The 21,009-nt window shown below is 36.0% G+C and overlaps 1 long non-coding RNA gene across 1 annotated transcript; it reads left to right on the forward strand.

Moving 5' to 3' along the window:
• The first annotated feature begins 8,063 nt into the window (after positions 1–8,063).
• LOC309812304 lies at positions 8,064–12,941 on the forward strand. Its single transcript, XR_014295311.1, has 5 exons — positions 8,064–8,257; positions 8,400–8,551; positions 9,866–9,972; positions 12,553–12,709; positions 12,806–12,941. It is a non-coding gene; the product is annotated as an uncharacterized lncRNA (long non-coding RNA).
• The last annotated feature ends 8,068 nt before the right edge of the window (positions 12,942–21,009 follow it).

The raw sequence follows: 21,009 nt of genomic DNA on the forward strand, positions 1-21,009 counted from the left end.
GTTGATTTCCCCTTTTATGGCTGTTAGTATTTGCCTTATGTATTGAGGTGCTCCTATGTTGGGTGCATAAATATTTAAAATTGTTATATATTCTTCTTGGATTGATCCCTTGATCATTATGTAGTGTCCTTCTTTGTCTCTTGTAATAGTCTTTATTTTAAAGTCTATTTTGTGTGATATGAGAATTGCTACTCCAACTTTCTTCTGATTTCCATTTGCATGGAATATCTTTTTCCATCCCCTCACTTTCAGTCTGTATGTGTCCCTAAGTCTGAAGTGGGTCTCCTTTAGACAGCATATATATGGGTTTTGTTTTTGTATCCATTCAGCCAGTCTATGTCTTTTGGTTGGATCATTTAATCCATTTACATTTAAGGTAATTATCAATATGTATGTTCCTATTTCCATTTTCTTAATTGTTTGGAGTTTGTTCTTGTAGGTGTTTTCCTTCTCTTGTGTTTCCTGCCTAGAGAAATTCCCTTAGCATTTGCTGTAGAGCTCGTTTGGTGGTGCTGAATTCTCTTAGCTTTTTCTTGTCTGTAAAGGTTTTAATTTCTCCATCAAATCTGAATGAGATCTTTGCTGGGTAAAGTAATCTTGCTTGTAGGTGTTTCCCTTTCATCACTTTAAATATGTCTTGCCACTCTCTTCTGGCTTGCAGAGTTTCTGCCGAAAGATCAGCTGTTAACCTTATGGGGATTCTCTTGCATTTAGTTTGTTGTTTTTCCCTTGCTGCTTTTAATATTTTTTTCTTGGTATTTAATTTTTGATAGTTTGATTAATATGTGTCTTGAGTGTTTTTCCTTGGATTTATCCTGTACGGGACTCTCTGCTCTTCCTGGACTTGATTAACTATTTCCTTTCCCATATTAGGGAAGTTTTCTACGATAATCTTTTCAAATATTTTCTAAGTCCCTTTCTTTTTCTCTTCTTTTTCTGGGACCCCTATAATTCAAATGTTGGTGCATTTAATGTTGTCTCCGAGGTCTCTGAGACTGTCCTCAATTATTTTCATTCTTTTTTGTGTATTCTGTTCTTTAGTAGTTATTTCCACTATTTTATCTTCCAGATCACGTATCCATTCTTCTGCCTCAGTTATTCTGCTATTGATTCCTTCTAGAGAATTTTAAATTTCATTTATTGTGTCATTCATCATTGTTTGTTTGCTCTTTATTTCTTCTAGGTCCTTGTTAAACATTTCTTGTATTTTCTCCATTCTTTTCCCAAGATTTTGGATCATCTTTACTATCATTACTCTGAATTCTTTTTCAGGTAGACTGCCTATTTCCTCTTCATTTGTTTAGTCTGGTGGGTTTTTACCTTGCTCCTTAATCTGCTGCATATTTCTCTGTCTTCTCATTTTGCTTAACTTACTGAGTTTGGGGTCTCCTTTTTGCAGGCTGCAGGTTTGTAGTTCCCTTTGTTTTTGGTGTCTGCCTCCAGTGGCTAAGGTTGGTTCGGTGGGTTGTGCAGGCTTCCTGGTAGAGGGGACTAGTGCCTGTGGTCTGGTGGATGAGGCTGGATCTTGTCTTTCTGGTGGGCAGGACTGCGTCCAGTGGTGTGTTTTGGGGTGTCTGAGAACTTAGTATGATTTTAGGCCACCTCTCTGCTAATGGGTGGCATTGTGTTCCTGTCTTGTTTGTTGTTTGGCACAGGGTGTCAAGCACTATAGCTTGCTGGTTGCTGAGTGGAGCTGGGTATTAGCGTTGAGATGGAGATCTCTGGGTGAGCTCTCGCTGATTGATATTACATGGAGCTGGGAGGTCTCTGGTGGACCAATGTCCTGAACTCACCTCTCCCACCTCAGGCCTGACACCCGGCCGGAGCACCAAGACCCTGTCAGCCACACAGCTTTTGGGAAGTCTGAGGTTTTCTGCCAGCATTCAGTAGGTTTTCTGTAGGAGTTATTCCACATGTAGATGTATTTCTGATATATTTGTGGGGAGGAAGTTGATTTCCACCTCTTACTCCTCTGCCATCTTGAAGGTGACACCAGATTTTTCAATTTAGAGTCAGAAAGTAAACAAAATAAAAATGAATTACAATATAGGCAGACAATCAGTGTAGAATATTTTTTATAAAATCTCTGCCATCTCTACCCTTGGCTTTAGTGAGGTCTTTTTTTTTTTTTTTTGTGGTACGCAGGCCTCTCACTGTTGTGGCCTCTCCCATTGCGGAGCATAGGCTCCGGATGCACAGGCTCAGCGACCATGGCTCACGGGCCCAGCCGCTCTGCAGCATGTGGGATCTTCCCAGACTGGGGCACGAACCCGTGTCCCCTGTATCGGCAGGCGGACTCTCAACCACTGCACCACCAGGGAAGCCCCTACTGAGATCTTTGAATGAACAGGAATGTTATAATACTCTTCTGGGTCAACCAACCTTGTATTTCATACATTAAAAGATAAAATGTGATGTATTTTTAGGATTATTTGTAAGACCTTTTGATCTGAACTGGACATAGGGCCGTGGGAAACTTATGACCACTGCCTGTATCTGAGGCATCTTGTGTGGTTTCACCTGACTCATACATACATTAGTTTCTATGAGGTTATAGCCCCGATAAGAGTCTTAGGTCTATTTTTGTTTGTGTACAATATCTATTTATTCCCACTACAAATATTGAACTTTTTTCACTTGAGCAGTAAAGAGGAAAAGGTAGATTGTCGGTGGCTACCCAACCATATTTATATAAATAGAATTTGTTTTTCCTCTGAAACAAAGTCAGGGCGGGGGTAGTACCAAAAAACCTTAAGCCAAACTGTCACTATCTGGACATATAGGTTTTATTATGTAATTTCTCTCTTCAAATGTCTTTTTATATAAGCAGTCATTTAAATCCACCTTTGATGAACAGATATGTTATTTACAGCCTTATTCCTTTTTAAAATTCCTCTGGTTGTCTCGAGCCTTAGTTTCCATATACCTGTGTCTTCCTTTACTGCATACTCAGTTCTCACAAAAATTTTCACTCTAGACTACTCAATTATATTACTTATGACAGTGGCTTTTCCTAATTTATTTCTGGAGTGATGGACTATTACCTGTACAAACTAGATGGTATTTAAAGGCTTGTTGTACATAGTTTAGTTAAGTAGGGGTGATTTTATTTTTGTATACCTATTAGAAAATATCCAGTTAGAGATTCAGATTTCCTCTGTGGTTTTTACCAAATTAAGTTAGTTTCATACAACTGTATGTAGCTGTAACACCTGAGGCTAGGTCTGGACTTGTCATCAACTGTAGGAGGATAGTGGAAGAAATATCTCTTCATTCATCTGCCAACAACTTTGTAAGCTCTTCTTCACCTTTGGGATAAAGAAATCATCCAAAAGTCTCCATAATGTCAAATGCTTCAGACTGTGATCAACCTCCAGGTATTTTTTTTAAAATCTAAATGTCTTGTGCCATTTTAATGAAAATAAAATTTTTGTTGTTTTTGTTTGTCATAAGTGCTGGTTATGATTATACTAGGGACATTGTATTTTTAATATTTCCCACATATACCTGAAAGAGTGCCTTTAAATATATTTAAAAGAAATAATTATGTATTTCCTGGCTTGATCCAAAGTGTAATCAACAGTTTAAATACTTTTAGGAAAGCTGGATGGGCTGTTGAGTGGAAATGTGTTTTGAGTATCTTCGATTTTACTACTACTATATTTGTATTTCTAGTGATCTTTGAAAGTGGTAATGAATCTCTTAAGTTCTAATCTCACTTGCTTTACAAGGTTATAAAGTAATTATATATTTTCTATGCTAAAAGAAAACACAGAGCAGACAGAGACAATCCCTATTGTGGACGTGGAACGGCCTCTTGCCCTTCCTCCTCCTCCTCCACCTGAGGATGCATGGGGCCCGATTCCTGAGCACACCAATGCGGATGGTAAAGTAGATATACCAGATTTTATTCATTTACGGTCTCTCTTTGTTATCTTTAGATACATCTTCCATTTTATGTTTCTCTAGTTGTTACTATTCGGAAAATTTTAAAATTTAGAGAAAATACAAAGATTAAAACATTTTCAAAATATATATAGAAGTAAAACGAAAGTGTATTTTCTGACAGGTTTGAAATTTTCATATATTAAGGAGCATAGTTAAAGATGAAAGAAGCCATTGGTCGAAATTTAGACTCGTTTTCTCACATGAAACGGAGAGACAAGCTTGTTCAAGGTTTAAAACTCAGAAAGTTTGTAAAAAAGACAAAGAAAGGTAGAACCCTATTACATGATGCCTCCTTTTGATCATAATTAAACTTAACATGTTTCAATAGAACAGGGTTTTCCAACCTCGGCACTAAAGACATTTTGGGCTAGGTAACTCTTTGCTGTGGGACACTGTTTAGTGACTGTAGGATGTTTAACACCATTCTTGGCATCTATGCACTAGATGTCAGTGCCGCCCGTCCGTCAGTTATGACGCCAAGAATGTCTCTAGATATTTATTAATGTCTCCTGGGGAACAAACTTTCCTCTGGTTGACAACCACCAAGTTATATGATTCAGAAAGTTAAATAAATGGTTTGGGTATTAGTCATGAATATAACCATTCTCTTGACAGCAATTTTTGACCTTGTTTCAGAAATACAATTCTTCCAAACTATAAAGAAATATCTTTTTTATGCTGGAGTTTATACATTTATTTTGGAGGGAAATAAACTTAACAATAAAAGACTATTAACAATGATCTCTGAAAGTTTAGTTTCTAGAATGTGGGGATGTAGCATATTATTTTTGTGAAATTGAATAAATGATAGATGTTGTTTGACCTAAAACCAAATATCATCCCTTTAAAACATTCACTAAGATTTACTGTAATTCTTTATGAAGGGAACATACCACTAGTCATCAAGTTCAAATAAAGAGTTCTATCTTAATAATAACACAGATTTAAAATTGTTAAGCATTTCTCCACCTGATCATATTAATGAGGATAACGTAATCTGAACTGAAATTTTGTGTCTAGTTTAAGGGTATTTAATAATCCCTGTATGGAAAATTTTCATCTGTGCTGGAAGTCCCCAAAGACACACTCAGGTTTAATGTTTCACTAGGAGAACTCGCAGAACTCTATACAGTTGTACTCTAGCTGAGATTTACAACAATGAATGGATAACAAGTATCATCAGCAAATGGAAAAGGCACATGGAGTGAAGTGTTGGGGAGACCAAGCTCAGGCTTGCAAGGGTTCTCTCCCAGTAGAGTCACACAGGTCACACGAATTCCCCAGCACCAAGTTGGGACTATGTGTCACATGTTGCCAACCAGGGAAACTCATTAGAGAATCAATGTTCAGGGTATTTATTGGGGGTTAATCACATAGGCAGCTTCCAGCTGGCATGTAACAAAATTACAGACTTCCTGAAGGAAAGCAACGGGTTCAGCACAAGCTATATTGTTTGCACAAACAGTGGGGACATGGTAAGCCGTGCCTATCCATTAATGGTTGTGGAAACCCTACTGAAATGTAGGTTTCCAGATGCCAGCCAAGGCCAGCCTTGTAAGCGGGCCTTTCAGGATAACAAATCAGTTCTGCTACTTTAATTCTTTTCTGTACATCCTCCAAAATAGTTTTTTCCCCCTGTCATTCAGCCTAATAGTTCATAGTAATTCACACATTGGGCATTATTTTTCAGAAAATGTGGGCATTTTAACAATAATAAAAGGAAAATAATGATATTAATCTTTCAAATAGCAGGAGTTTACATTATCTCTGATTTTCACTCACTCTGTTTCTTAGCTTCTCGTTTTTCCTTCTCTCCATGTGGAATAATCCCTGTGATCCTGGGAGTCTTCAGCCTGCTGCTTTTGATGTTGTGTGGATTCTTTGGTTATCAGTGTAAGTCTGACCTATGGGGAGAAAAGAAATAATAGACTATTTGTCAGATGATCATATTTCATTAAACCATTCCCAGAGAATAGTTTTTGATAAATGTTTTATTGCCATACTGAATGGAGACCAGGAAAAAATGACATGAAAGTATCACAACTTTTTACTGTATGAACGAATTTAACCTTGTGAGTTCTCAGTAACCACATTTTTTTTCCAAGGAAGCTATATTGTTGAAATTACTGCAGAATTTACTGAATGTAATGATTATTATCAGTATTTTGAAAATTGGAAGTTACTATATATTAAGCTCAATGAATTTGTAACTGTCTTTATGTTGAAAATAAAAAGGAATTTTTCAGTTTGTTCAAACTGCCCATTCCTGCAGCATCCTAAATTAAATCAACAGAATGTTTGGATTATTATTAAAATTGTTCACAACTGGTCATTTTAAAATAGTAGTTTCTCATTGATAATGTTAGCTTGAAATTCAGAATTCTACAATTTGATTAGGAAGTGAAATTCTACACATTACATCAAGTCATGATGCCAAAAGATTCATTTGAGACTTGGTTTTTGTTGCTGTTGTCATCTATTTTAATTCAGTCGAACCACTGTCCTGTTCATATAAACACACATTTAATCTTATACGGAATTAGGATGATATTTTAGATTTAGGCATAGACTTTAGAAATAATAGTGGATAAATGAAAACATACTTAGCCAAATATCTTTTTGCAGTTTTTGAAAACATTTATGGGGAACTTTATTAAAGATCTACTATAGAAATTAAGCTTCACAGTCTAATACCCTACTGTTTCATAACTGAGCATGTGTTTTATACTCGTCTGGAATTCTTGTTCCAGACTTTCAAAGTGTTCAGGAATCAGAGAACAAGATGAAGAGCCTTATCCAACAGACGGAGTCTTTGCAAAACAAAGAGGAAAACTTTCTTCAGGTCCGAAAAGCTCTTGAGCAAAATAAAGGTAATGTTAGAGCTAAAACAAACTATCTTTAGATAGTTTAGAATGCTAGATTGTTTTTCTTGTTGCAGCCATAAAATGGTTGGTTGCATTAATGCAATAGGATCTAATAGAGCAGCATGGTGGTTTTGATGGCTTCTTGCGTCTTAGTTCTTCATGGATATTCTGAAACTGAGTGTCTCACATTTGCCAAATGTAGCCTCTTGTATTAATTAATTCATTCATTCATTCAGTTAATCATTCACATTTATTCAGTGCACACCAGATGCCAGCCACTTGGCTGGTGATCAAGGATAAATACAATATGAACCCTGCCCTTGGGAGGCTTAGAGAAAATACATAGACCAAAAATAAACCAAAGTTTCAAGGTGTGCAGTAGATGTGCAAGATGTTCAGGGAGCATGAAAATGGAAGAACTCAAATATCTGAAAAGCAGTGGTGTTTTCATAGTTTCTGAGTGCCTCCTAAGGAGAGGCACTTATAATAGAGTAATCATAAAGCTGCTTTTATGCTAATTAAATTATAATATAAAAATAGTCTATGTTGTGATAAATAAATATTTTACAAAGGCCTTGCATTGAAATGTTAGGGTTTTTTTTTTTCCTTTGAGGTATTGAACCTATATTGAAAAATTAAATGAATCATCTGAAAGTCCATTAGTGATTCGTCATGTTAAAAGACTGGTTTCTCTCTCTTTTTTTTTTTTTTACTGAGATACGATTGATGTATAACCTTGTGTAATTTGGAGGGGTACAACATGTGTGTTTGATACATTTATATATTGCAATATGATTACTACAATAGTGTTAGCTAACACCTTTATCATGTTACATAACTATCATTTCCTTTTTGTGTTGACAATAATTAAGTTTTAATCTCTTAGCAACTTTGTGTTTATAATACAGTATTGCTGACTATAATAACTAAGTTGTGCATTTTCTTTTTTAATTTTAATTTTTATTTTTCTTGCGGTACACGGGCCTCTCACTGTTGTGGCCTCTCCCGTTGCGGAGCACAGGCTCCGGACGCGCAGGCTCAGCGGCCATGGCTCACGGGCGCAGCCACTCCGCGGCATGTGGGCTCTTCCCGGACCGGGGCACGAACCCGTGTCCCCTGCATCGGCAGGTGGACTCTCAACCACTGCACCACCAGGGAAGCCCTAAGTTGTGCATTTAAAAAGGATGGTTTCTAAGCAGCTGATTACTTCAGCCAGAGATGAAGCTAATTAAGTAGGGAAGAGAATTGGACTAAAATTATTTGTACATTTTGTCACTTGATCATTATTGTTATTATGACTCTTGCACAGTAAAAAATCAGATGAAAAAAATCAGATATTCCTATCTAATATTAAGTCTTGTTGTCTTATATAGAAATCTTACAGCAGCTCCTAAAACAGAATGAGTATATCACTGAGACTCTACAAGAACTAAATGTGGAACAAGGTAATTTGGAAGTGAGAAAATTCTGAGTAGATAGCAATTTTTAATAACAGCCTCATTCTTTGAAGTGGGAGAACGTGTGAAGACATGAGGCCTTGTTTGTGAGGTTCTGTGGGCTCTGAGTTGTAAATATTTTCTTTCCTAGGAGACAGGTGTGGACCTTCTCTGAGTCACTGGGTACAATACAGAGACCACTGCTACCACCAAACCGTGCAAATTGTTTCTTGGTTAGAGTGTTCGGATCTTTGCGTCTCTTTGAATGCTACATTTTTAAAGACAGAAAGGAGTAGATTGATGGTGAGATTGTAGTTCATTCTTTACTTCTGGGATAAATGTATAGCAGCCACCAGGAGAAGGAAGGGCTCACCTGCAGCTCTGAAACCAGGGTAAGGGGCACTCTCCTGCTTCGTTTTCCACTCATCTTTCCCTGGCGTGCTCCACATCAACACACCTTTCTTTCCTAACACACCATGCATGCATTCACTGAAGAAACACTGTGTTTGCTGTTCCCTCTGCATGGAGAATTCTTCTCTCAGGTGCAACCATGGCGAACTACTTCACCTCCTTCAACTATTTATTCAGTTGTCACCTTCTTAATGAGACCTGCCCCGGCAACCTTACTTAAAATTGCAACCTGTGTACCAGTGCCCACCCCACCGCCATACCCCTCCTCTGTACTTTTAGGCATTCTTACCCTGCTTTAACATTATATAGCACTTGTCACCTTCTTATGTATCATATCATTTACACGTATGTTTTTTACTTCTATCTGGCCCACATCCCCCAGAAGCAGGGATCTTTCTCATTTTTGTTCAATGATATATCTCAAGCTCTAAGAATAGGCACAGCATTAAATAAATGATAGAATAAGAAAGTAATTCATATCTTGGTGTGGTGTCTTCTTAAATATGAAATTTTCTATTATAATCATCATTTACTATTTGGTTCAGAAAAGAATAATATTTACCTAGTAAAAGTATGGTAAATTTTACCTAGTAAAAACTGTGAAATAACTATATCAAAAGGATACAGGAGGTGAGAAGATAGGGCATGAGACTAAAAATTCTGCCTTCATAAAATAGGAAGTCATAGAACTAATAAAGAGTTAGGAACAGTTAATTGCCTCTGGAGAATGGCATTCATTGAGGGAGGAAATGACTACTATTTTGTATATACCAATATTTAGCATCATTTGACTTCTAAAACCAAGTGCATGCATTTGTGTGATAGATTTTAAAAATATATGTAAGTGTAAAAAATTGGATGAAATTACAATACAGTTAATACTGTGCCCTTTCTTTTTACAACTTAAATATTTCTAAAATACACTGGGGAAATAAAAACCTTTATCATTACTGGAACTAAGCTAAAAAAAATAAAATTTTCTATTAGCTCTCTCTCTCTTTTTTTTTTCTTCTTGGTGTTTAATTCCTGGTTTAAGAAATGCACAGACACTAAAGAACTGAAATATTTTTTCAATGTTTTATTTATCAGTGGGCATATATAGACTGCATTATTTTTATTTTTATGATTCTTTAGACGCAAGTTCTATATTTTTATCTCTAATGCACTCTTAGTATTAACACCTTTGTGTATTTTGGTTCCATGTAGTACATCATGAAGTTACTTGCAGTAAATCACACCTGGCTTGGCCTGTCTTATAATGAAGAGGACAATCTGTGGAAGTGGGAGGATGGCTCCCTTCCTTCTCCTGGCCTGTAAGTTTCTAGTATAAAATCCAATTCCTTACTCCTTTTTCAATGTCTTTGGCCTAAAGAGCTTGAGGAAATAGAGAAGATCCTTTGGCCTAAAGAGCTTGAGGAAATAGAGAAGATCATTTCTCTTCTCAAAGAGGGATCGAATTTAGACCTCTTTATTTCTTGTTTTTGTTATTTCATATTATATTGTCAGTAATTTTGTAAATCATAAAGTCACTTGGATATTTCATAATTAGTGTAAATATACCCTTATTATTAGATGAGCTGAATGATTACAATTTCAGATAAGAAATATAATGTGGGGAAGAATATCATTAGTATGAATATGGGGACCTCTCTGGTATTTTTATTGGGAAGAAGTATAGATAAAATTGTCTTTCCTCAGCCAAATAATTCGGGACTTTTTTTTTTTTTTTGGTTTTAAGTACATATTTTTCTATTGTTTTTCAGAAACACTGCATTAGACAGCTATGGCAGAAAAAATATTTTCAAGCTATTTCATCACTGTGTGCCAGTTTTAGATAATATTTCAAAGTTTTGATAATTTTGATAGCAGATTATTTTTATTTTGTTCCTTTAGGTTATATTATTCTGATGTTTAGTGAGGCTGTTTTTCTTATAACCTATAATAATACTTTTGACCATTTTATAATATTTACCTTTTATTTCTTGGTATGATTCCTTATATATTAAGTTTTTAATTTCTCTTGCACACATATCTTACCAGTGTTTTCCTTTAATAATTTGTCCTTTTAAGTTTATTTGCTTTTATTATATGAACAAATGGTTAACATTGAAGTGTAATGAGATTGTCTTTGTTCATTTGAAATTTATTTTAAGACATAAGGTAGAAAGCTGAAACATGTACATGTATGTTCAAATGTAGATATAATTATATGTCTCTCTATGTTATTTCAATTAAGTAATCAATTGTCAGTATTGTTTAAATGATTCATTTTACTTTCATCACTGATTTTAATGTCATTTATATACACTAAAATTTAATATTTAAATAATTTTAGTCTTTTTACGTGTTCCTTAAGTATTTCATAGTTTGTGTAAATATTTTATGTGTAAATATTCTTGAATATTTTCCCAGCCTTGCCTGCACTATTGCATCAAATTGTTAGTCTATTCTAACTTTATTGTTGATCATTTTAATTACTGAAATTTTGTGAATTGAAAGTTTTCCTCTACTTCAAACCTTGTACAATGTTTGGAACATAGAACATTCAATAGGTATGTTGAATTAATGAATGAAATAACATATGAAATATTTTGGCGATTTAATATTCCCAACACAGTTCAGAATTTTTTTTCTAGTTCCTTTGGCATTTTTTTTTTTTTTTTGCGGTACGTGGGCCTCTCACTGTTGTGTCCTCTCCCGTTGCGGAGCACAGGCTCCGGACGCACAGGTTCAGCGGCCATGGCTCAGGGGCCTAGCCGCTCCGTGGCATGGGGGATCTTCCCGGACCGGGGCACGAACCCGTGTCCCCTGCATCGGCAGGCGGACTCTCAACAACTGCGCCACCAGGGAAGCCCATCCTTTGGCATTTTTAAAAGAAATGTACTCTGCATTTAATAAATCACGAAATAAGCTTTGCCTTTTTTTTTAAGATAGTACTGAACAACCAGCTTTGCTCTAGAGTTGATGAAAAATCGGCTTGTTAACATTGATCTAAAATGTTGTTTATAATCTAGACCTTTAGTAAAGGACTAAATTCAATCAGCGTATTTGATAACATCTACCCTCTGGCATTTATATTAGTGGTAAATTAAAGTAAAATGTGAATTAAAGTAAAATGAACATTATCAGAGCAGAGGCAAGTGTCCTGAAATATTACATATACAGTTAACCCTTGAATAATGCAATGGTGTTAGGGGCACTAACCCCTCCATGTAGTGGAAAATCTGCTTCGAACTTATAGTCTACCCTTCCATAGGTGGTTCCAAAACTACATGTTAAACCAACCACAGTTAAACCAACCTGTAGTACTGTAGTATTTACCATTGAAAAAATCCGCATATAGGTAGAACTGCATAGTTCAAATCCAGGTTATTCAAGGATAAACACACACACACACTCACTCACACACACATATATACATATACATATATATTCTAAATTTCATTACTAATTTTGGCTAGCTTTTATATCTAATGTATTTATAAGTAAATATCCCTCCTCCAACGGTAGCTGTACATGCATGTGGTTTCTATCATGCTAATCTGTACTTAAACTTAATTATGTACCCCAGATCATATGTCCTGTCTTTCCTGCTATTGCCATAATTTTCCAGCTGGACCATTCTCTTCTTCTCTATACAGGTGTACCTTTTCCCACTTATAAATACTCATAAATAACTATCACGTTTTGTGAAGCTTATTTATGACTTACATGTCTATCTCTTTTTGTATATATACATGTATGAGTTCTTTGCAAAGAGGGAGAGTGCTTTTACTCCCTTGAGTTCCCTACAGTGCCAGGTATAATCGGTTTCACATAGCATGTTCTTAAGTAATGCTACTTAATTTGAACACAGTGAGTGGCCAGTGACTTGTGTTTTCTAAATTTCTCAGGAGTCTACCAAAGCCAAGTACTGATTTCCAGGGGAATTGTGTGTATGCAAATGTGCACACTGTTGACATGGATACCTGCACCGTGTCCTCTTCATGTGTGTGTGAGAAGCCTGTCTGTGCTAAGCACTCAGAAGAAAGTTAAAAAAATACTGATGAGGTTTGCACATCTCAATAACATTCCATATTCAAGATCTTCCTGCCTTTCTTCTATTGGCACTTCATGTTATTCATAACTCTTTTTTGTGTGTGACAGAAACTGATAAATGACTTCATGATAGAAGAAGCCGGAGTCTAGAGTTAAAGGAGAAAAAACAGAGAAGCACAGAAAACTTAGAAACTCATAACCTGTTTGATTTTCTGAGAATTATATAAATGAATTAATAAACATATCATTTGTCAGAAATACTTAGTCTTTGGGAGTCTTTTTTTTATATTTCAAAATCTACTTACTCATTTACAATTGTGACCTGTGGAAATAAGCATTTAGAACAAATACAGTGGGAAATATAAATGATAAATGGTTTACCACATAATATACAAAGAATGTAAAAAATGCAAAGAAATATCAATAATAACAAAAAGCAGAAATTAAAAAAAATTAATTAAAACAAATTGACGTAGTCATCTATTTCTCAAGTTGCTTACAGAAGTCTTCCTAACAGATTTTCAATATATCAATTTCACCCACACCTTTAATTCCTTGCTTCTCATCATAACAGAAGAGATAAATTTCCTGCCAAAGGCTAGTGCTTATATGTGGAATCTAAAAAAAATGAACTTATTTACAAAAGAGAAACAGACTCACAGACTTAGAGAATGAATTTATGGTTACCAGGGGGAGGTGGGGGGGGAAGGGATAGACTGGGAGTTTGGGATTGACATGTACACACTGCTATATTTAAAACAGATAACTAACAAGGACCTACTGTAAAGCACAGGGAAGTCTGCTCAATACTCTGTAATAACCTAAATGGGAAAAGAATTTGAAAGAGAATAGATATATGTGTACATGTACCTCAATCACTCCTCTGTACACCTGAAACAAACTAACACAACATTGTTGATCAACTATATTCCAATATAAAATATAATTTTAAGAAAAATATAATCTAGATTAGTTTTCCCCTATCCCCAATGCTGTTTCAAGTTTTAATGCCATTAATTCCCCTTTCACATATATGCAACCACTTCCATTTAAAATGCATTACTTTCAAGTTGTCATTGTTTGCAGATGACATGAGACTATATATAGAGAATCCTAAAGATGCTACCAGAAAACTACTAGAGCTAATCAATGAATTTCGTAAAGTAGCAGGATACAAAATTAATGCACAAAATCTCTTGCATTCCTATACACTAATGATGAAAAACCTGAAAGAGAAATTAAGGAAACACTCCCATTTACCACTGTAACAAAAATAATAAAATACCTAGGAATAAACCTACCTGAGGAGCTAAAAGACCTGTATGCAGAAAACTCTAAGACACTGATGAAAGAAATTAAATATGATACAAACAGATGGAGAGATATACCATGTTCTTGGATTGGAAGAATCAACACTGTGAAAATAACTCTACTATCTAAAGTAATCTACAGATTCAATGGAATCCCTATCAAACTACCAATGACATTTTTCACAGAACTAGAACAAAAACTTGCACAATTTGTATGGAAACACAAAAGACCCGGAATAGCCAAAGCAAGCTTGAGAAAGAAAAATGGAGCTGGAGGAATCACTGTCCCTGACTTCAGAGTATACTACAAAGCTACAGTAATCAAGACAGTATGTTACTGGCACAAAAACAGAAATATAGATCAATGGAACAGGATAGAAAGCCCAGAGATAAACCCACACACATATGGTCACCTTATTTTTGATAAAGGAGGCAAGAACATACAATGGAGAAAAGACAGCCTCTTCAATAAGTGGTGCTGGGAAACCGGACAGCTACATGTAAAAGAATGAAATTAGAACACTTCCTAACCCCATACACAAAAATAAACTCAAAGTGGATTAAAGACCTAAATGTAAGGTGAGACACTATAAAAGTCTTAGAGGAAAACATAGGCAGAACCACTCTATGACATAAATCACAGCAAGAACCTTTTTGACCCACCTCCTAGAGAAATGGAAATAAAAACAAAAATAAACAAATGGGACCTAATGAAACTTAAAACTTTTACACAGCAAAGGAAACCATAAACAAGATGAAAAGACAACCTTCAGAGTGGGAGAAAATATTTACAAATGAAGCAACTGACAAAGGATTAATCTCCAAAATTTCTAAGCAGCTCATGCAACTCAGTATCAAAACAAACAAAAAATCCAGTCCAAAAATGGGCAGAAGAGCTAAATAGACATTTCTCCAAGGAAGGTATACAGATTGCCAACAAACACATGAAAGGATGCTCAACATCACTAATCACTAGAGAAATGCAAATCAAAACTACAGTGAGGTATCACCTCACACCAGTCAGAATGGCCATCATCAAGAAATCTACAAACAATAAATACTGGGGAGGGTGTGGAGAAAAGAGAACCCTCTTGCACTGTTGGTGGGAATGTAAATTGATACAGCCACTCTGGAGAACAGTATGGAGGTTCCTTAAAAAACTAAAAATAGCACTACCATACCACCCAGCAATCCCACACTGGGCATATACCCTGAGAAAACCATAATTCAAAAAGAGTCATGTACCACAATGTTCATTGCAGCACTGTTTACAATAGCCAGGACATGGAAGCAACCTAAGTGTCCATCAACAGATGAATGGATAAAGAAGATGTGGCACATATATACAATGGAATATTACTCAGCCATAAAAGGAAACGAAATTGAGTTATTTGTAGTGAGGTGGATGGACTTAGAGTCTGTTATACAGAGTGAAGTCAGAAAGAGAAAAACAAATACCATATGCTAACACATATATATGGAATCTAAAAAAAAAAAAAGGGTCATGAAGAACCTAGGGGTAGGACGGGAATAAAGACGCAGACCTACTAGAGAATGGACTTGAGGACACGGGAAGGGTAAGGGTAAGCTGGGACAAAGTGAGAGAGTTCATGGACATATATACACTACCAAACATAAAACCGATAGTGGGAAGGAGCTGCATAGCACAGGGAGATCAGCTCTGTGCTTTTTGACCACCTAGAGGGGTGGGAGGGGAGGGTGGGAGAGGGAGGGTGGAAGGGAGGGAGACGCAAGAGGGAAGAGATATGGGGATATATGTATGTGTATATCTAATTCACTTTGTTATAAAGCAGAAAGTAGCACAACTTTGTAAAGCAATTATACGCCAATAAAGAGGTTAAAAAAAAAAAGAAAGAAAGTGCTAAGCCTTAAAAATACAGTCACCTTAGCCATAGTCGTATATATTGGAGGGTGGGAAGTTCTCAGGAGAAGAGCTGTATGCTGGCTGATAATTGCATGGATGCCCCTTATAATTATGCACTAATTTTTCCTGTACAAGCAAAAGTTACCCCAAATAAAAAATACTCCTTGACAAAGTCTAGAGATTCTAAGAAAAAGTAAATAATAGCAAACATATATTTAAAATTTACTCCATGTCAAGTGCTGTTACAAATGTTAATCAATTTTACTCTCAAAATAACCTTATAAGGTAAATTGCAATATTTTATAGAAGAGAGAAATGGTTAACTTTTTCAAGACTGTAGAATCTGTTAGTAATGGAGCCAGAATTTGAACTTAGGCATCTTAATGCCACAACCCAGGACCTGAAACACATGACTATATGTATATCTTCTCATATACTTACTCAAAGAAGCATCTAGCAAAAGCATAATATACCACTTAATAACAGGTGAGATTATGCTGGAAACCTTAGAAAATCATGAATAAAAAATCTTCATGATTCCGTATTCAATACAAAATAGTGGGGAACACAGAAGACTATACAGCTTTTGCAGTTTTGCAGTAGAATTGCAGTGATAGATAAAGAACATGTTCTTTGGGGAGTACAGGTAAGAGATGCAACTCAAATTTAAGGATGAATCAGGAGAGGAATCCTAGTGGATTTTATATCTAGAAAAATATATCGATATATCCCAAAAATCTCAATTTATGGGGAATACTTTGGAAGTTATGTTCTTAGGAAAATTTTATCTGAGACAGAGGTTATTGTGTCAGAAGTGCTCTTGGGATCAACACTTAGTGGGAAAGAAGGAAAACAGTATCGAACAGAATGAGCTGTGATAAATCTAGCTTCAGCTGCAGCCAACCGCATGGAGATTTCTGAGGCTGGGAATGTCCTTCAGAATAATTCCAAATTAGGGTGAAGGCTGGGCCTTTAAATCTCTTGTATCAACAAGATATGGGCGGCAGGTGGCCTATAGGGAGGGTGGTGATACTAGGTGAGATAGATGTCTTAAGCTGGGAACAATGTCTCTTGGTTGAGATGTAAAAGCTGTCATGTGTCAGCATTCCTAGCATTTGTAGGAGTTAGTACTGTAGTCCTGAAGGGGGAATCAGGGCACAGCACAGCACTCATGACAGAATAAAGAAATCAAACCTGAAGGACTGAGTTGCAATTGGGCAGAAATTGATGTTACAGATAATGAGATTTCTGTAGAGAAAAAAACTCTATAAATGAACATAAGGAAGAAATAGAATCCAATTCAGCTGAAAAGCATATAGAAAAGACTAAAAAATATTTAAGAACCATTCACGGCTTGGTACTGTTTAGTCATGGTAAGGAGTTTAAACCTTACTTAGTGGGAATCGACTCAAGTGTTTTAAGCAGAAGAATAATTTAATTAAACTTGTGTTGTAGAAAGATCTCAGTTACTGTGTCATGGGTATGAATGAACTAGCGTTAGTGCTGAAGGCAGTGAGACTAGTAAAAACATATTACAGTAATAAAAAAGAGACGTTGGTTACACGGTAGCAAATAGAGACATAGTTATGAATTAAATTGGAAGGAACCAAGATATATTCTAGGGTGCCTAGACACTGCCTATTGCATAGAAAGGAATACTCAGTAACCATACAACTCCTGAATAACAGGAGGTGGAATAAAAAGGGGATCTTTTTTTATCCACTTGAATCAGGTGTTTAGAATCATGGTCCAGTGATATGGTCGAACAGCTAGTTGGCTGAAGGCTCCACTTGGAGGGCAGGGAAAGACATTTTCTCTTCTGCATTTTATTTTCTCCAGTCCCAGCCAATGTTATATTAAACTTTTTATTAAACAAAATCATAATCGATTCCCCTTATCACCTTAAAAAAACATTCAACAGCAATTTCCTGGAAATAGGAAACAGCAACAAAGTGGAAGAGAGTAGGCTCAAACATTTCCTGAGCATATAGACCTCATTTTGCTCATATGTATATAGTTTTGCACATTTGGAAAGAAGTAAAAAACAATCACTTGCTAATCGGTTAGAAACCAAAAGAAAGACAGTTTAACTACAATACATCCCTTTCATTTCTCTATGACAAGAAGTCAAGATCACACCTGGATATTTGTTTTTGCAACTAAACTGATAACTGCTTTGGTGACATGGTGCGGAAGTATAATACAATTTAAATACAATGCAGTACAAAAATACAGTCAGCAAAATATAACTGACAATTTCCCATTATTAGTAAGGATTTGTCAAGTAGGACAGTGACTGGAGGAGGAGATCTAGCACCGAATCTGAGTAGCATCAATATTGAAATTACATATAATGGTAAATGGAGACACAGTAGGATGTATTGTTATACAGCCTATAAAAGAAAAAAATGAGAAACAGTGATGTCTTATAAATCAAAGGGAGGCAATATTTCAAGAATGAGGGAGTGATCAATATGATTAATGTTAAAGAATGTCCGTTAGATTTAGTTACAAGGATATCATTTGTGGTTTTGGTTTTAGCACTTTTAATAGGTGATAAGAGGTTGAAAGTTAGATTGCAATGGTTTATAAAGCAGGCAGTGGGTAAATGGAGACACAGCAGGATGTATTGTTATACAGTCGTATAAAAGAAAAAAAATGAGAAACAGTGATCTTTTTTTTTCTTTTTCTTTTTTATTAGTTTCTGCTTTATAACAAAGTGAATCAGTCATACATATACATCTGTTCCCACATCCCTTCCCTCATGCATCTCCCTCCCTCCCACCCTCCCCATCCCACCCCTCCAGGCGGTCACAAAGCACCGAGCTGATATCCCTGTGCTCTGTGGCTGCTTCCCACTATCTATCTACCTAACGTTTGGTAGTGTATATATGTCCATGCCTCTCTTTCGTTTTGTCACAGCTTACACTTCCCCCTCCCCATATCCTCAAGTCCATTCTCAAGTAGGTCTGTGTCTTTGTTCCCGTTTTACCCCTAGGTTCTTCATGACATTTTTTAAAAAAATTCCATATATATGTGTTAGCATACGGTATTTGTCTTTCTCTTTCTGACTTACTTCACTCTGTATGACAGACTCTAGGTCTATCCACCTCATTACAAATAGCTCAGTTTCGTTTCTTTTTATGGCTGAGTAATATTCCATTGTATATATGTGCCACATCTTCTTTATCCATTCATCCGATGATGGACACTTAGGTTGTTTCCAGCTCCGGACTATTGTGAATAGAGCTGCAATGAACATTTTGGTACATGTCTCTTTTTGAATTATGGTTTTCTCAGGGTATATGCCTAGTAGTGGGATTGCTGGATCATATGGTAGTTCTATTTGTAGTTTTTTAAGGAACCTCCATACCGTTCTCCATAGAAGCTGTATCAATTCACATTCCCACCAGCAGTGCAAGAGTGTTCCCTTTTCTCCACACCCTCTCCAGCATTTATTGTTTCTAGATTTCTTGATGATGGCCATTCTGACTGGTGTGAGATGATATCTCATTGTAGTTTTGATTTGCATTTCTCTAATGATTAATGATGTTGAGCATCCTTTCATGTGTTTGTTGGCAGTCTGTATATCTTCTGTGGAGAAATGCCTATTTAAGTCTTCTGCCCATTTTTGGATTGGGTTGTTTATTTTTTTGCTATTGAGCTGCATGAGCTGTTTATAAATTTTGGAGATTAATCCTTTGTCAGTTGCTTCATTTGCAAATATTTTCTCCCATTCTGAGGGTTGTCTTTTGGTCTTGTTTATGGTTTCCTTTGCTGTGCAAAAGCTTTGAAGTTTCATTAGGTCCCATTTGTTTATCTTTGTTTTTATTTCCATTTCTCTAGAGGTGGGTCCAAAAGGATCTTGCTGTGATTTATGTCATAGAGTGTTCTGTCTATGTTTTCCTCTAAGAGTTTGATAGTGTCTGGCCTTACATTTAGGTCTTTAATCCATTTTGAGCTTATTTTTGTGTATGGTGTTAGGGAGTGATCTAATCTCAAACTTTTACATGTCCCTGTCCAGTTTTCCCAGCACCACTTATTGAAGAGGTTGTCCTTTCTCCACTGTACATTCCTGCCTCCTTTATCAAAGATAAGGTGACCATATGTACGTGGGTTTATCTCTGGGCTTTCTATCCTGTTCCATTGATCTATCTTTCTGTTTTTGTGCCAGTACCATACTGTCTTGATTACAGTAGCTTTGTAGTATAGTCCGAAGTCAGGGAGCCTGATTCCTCCAGCTCCGTTTTTCGTTCTCAAGATTGCTTTGGATATTCAGGGTCTTTTGTTTTTCCAAACAAATTTTGAAATTTTTTGTTCTAGTTCTGTGAAAAATGCCAGTGGTAGTTTGATAGGGATTGCATTGAATCTGTAGATTGCTTTGGGTAGTAGAGTCATTTTCACAATATTGATTCTTCCAATCCAGGAGCATGGTATATCTCTCCATCTATTTGTATCATCTTTAATTTCTTTCATCAGTGTCTTATAATTTTCTGCATACAGGTCTTTTGTCTCTTTAGGTAGGTTTATTCCTAGATATTTTATTCTTTTTGTTGCAATGGTAAATGGGAGTGTTTTCTTGATTTCATTTTCAGATTTTTCATCATTAGTGTACAGGAATGCCAGAGATTTCTGTGCATTAATTTTGTATCCTGCTACTTTACGAAATTCATTGAGTAGCTCTAGGAGTTTTCTGGTAGCATCTTTAGGATTCTCTATGTATAGTATCATGTCATCTGCAAACAGTGACAGCTTTACTTCTTCTTTTCCAATTTGGATTCCTTTTATTTCCTTTTCTTCTCTGATTGCTGTGGCTAAAACTTCCAAAACTAAGTTGAATAAGTGTGGTGAGAGTGGGCAGCCTTGTCTTGTTCCTGATCTTAGTGGAAATGGTTTCAGTTTTTCACCATTGAGGACAATGTTGGCTGTGGGTTTGTCATATATGGCCTTTATTATGTTGAGGAAAGTTCCCTCTATGCCAACTTTCTGCAGGGTTTTTTATCATAAATCGGTGTTGAATTTTGTTGAAAGCTTTCTCTGCATCTATTGAGATGATCATATGGTTTTTCTCCTTCAACTTGTTAATATGGTGTATCACATTGATTGATTTGCATATA

The sequence above is a fragment of the Mesoplodon mirus genome (assembly GCF_964341445.2).
Source record: "Mesoplodon mirus genome assembly, chromosome: 11".
NCBI lineage: Eukaryota > Metazoa > Chordata > Mammalia > Artiodactyla > Ziphiidae > Mesoplodon > Mesoplodon mirus.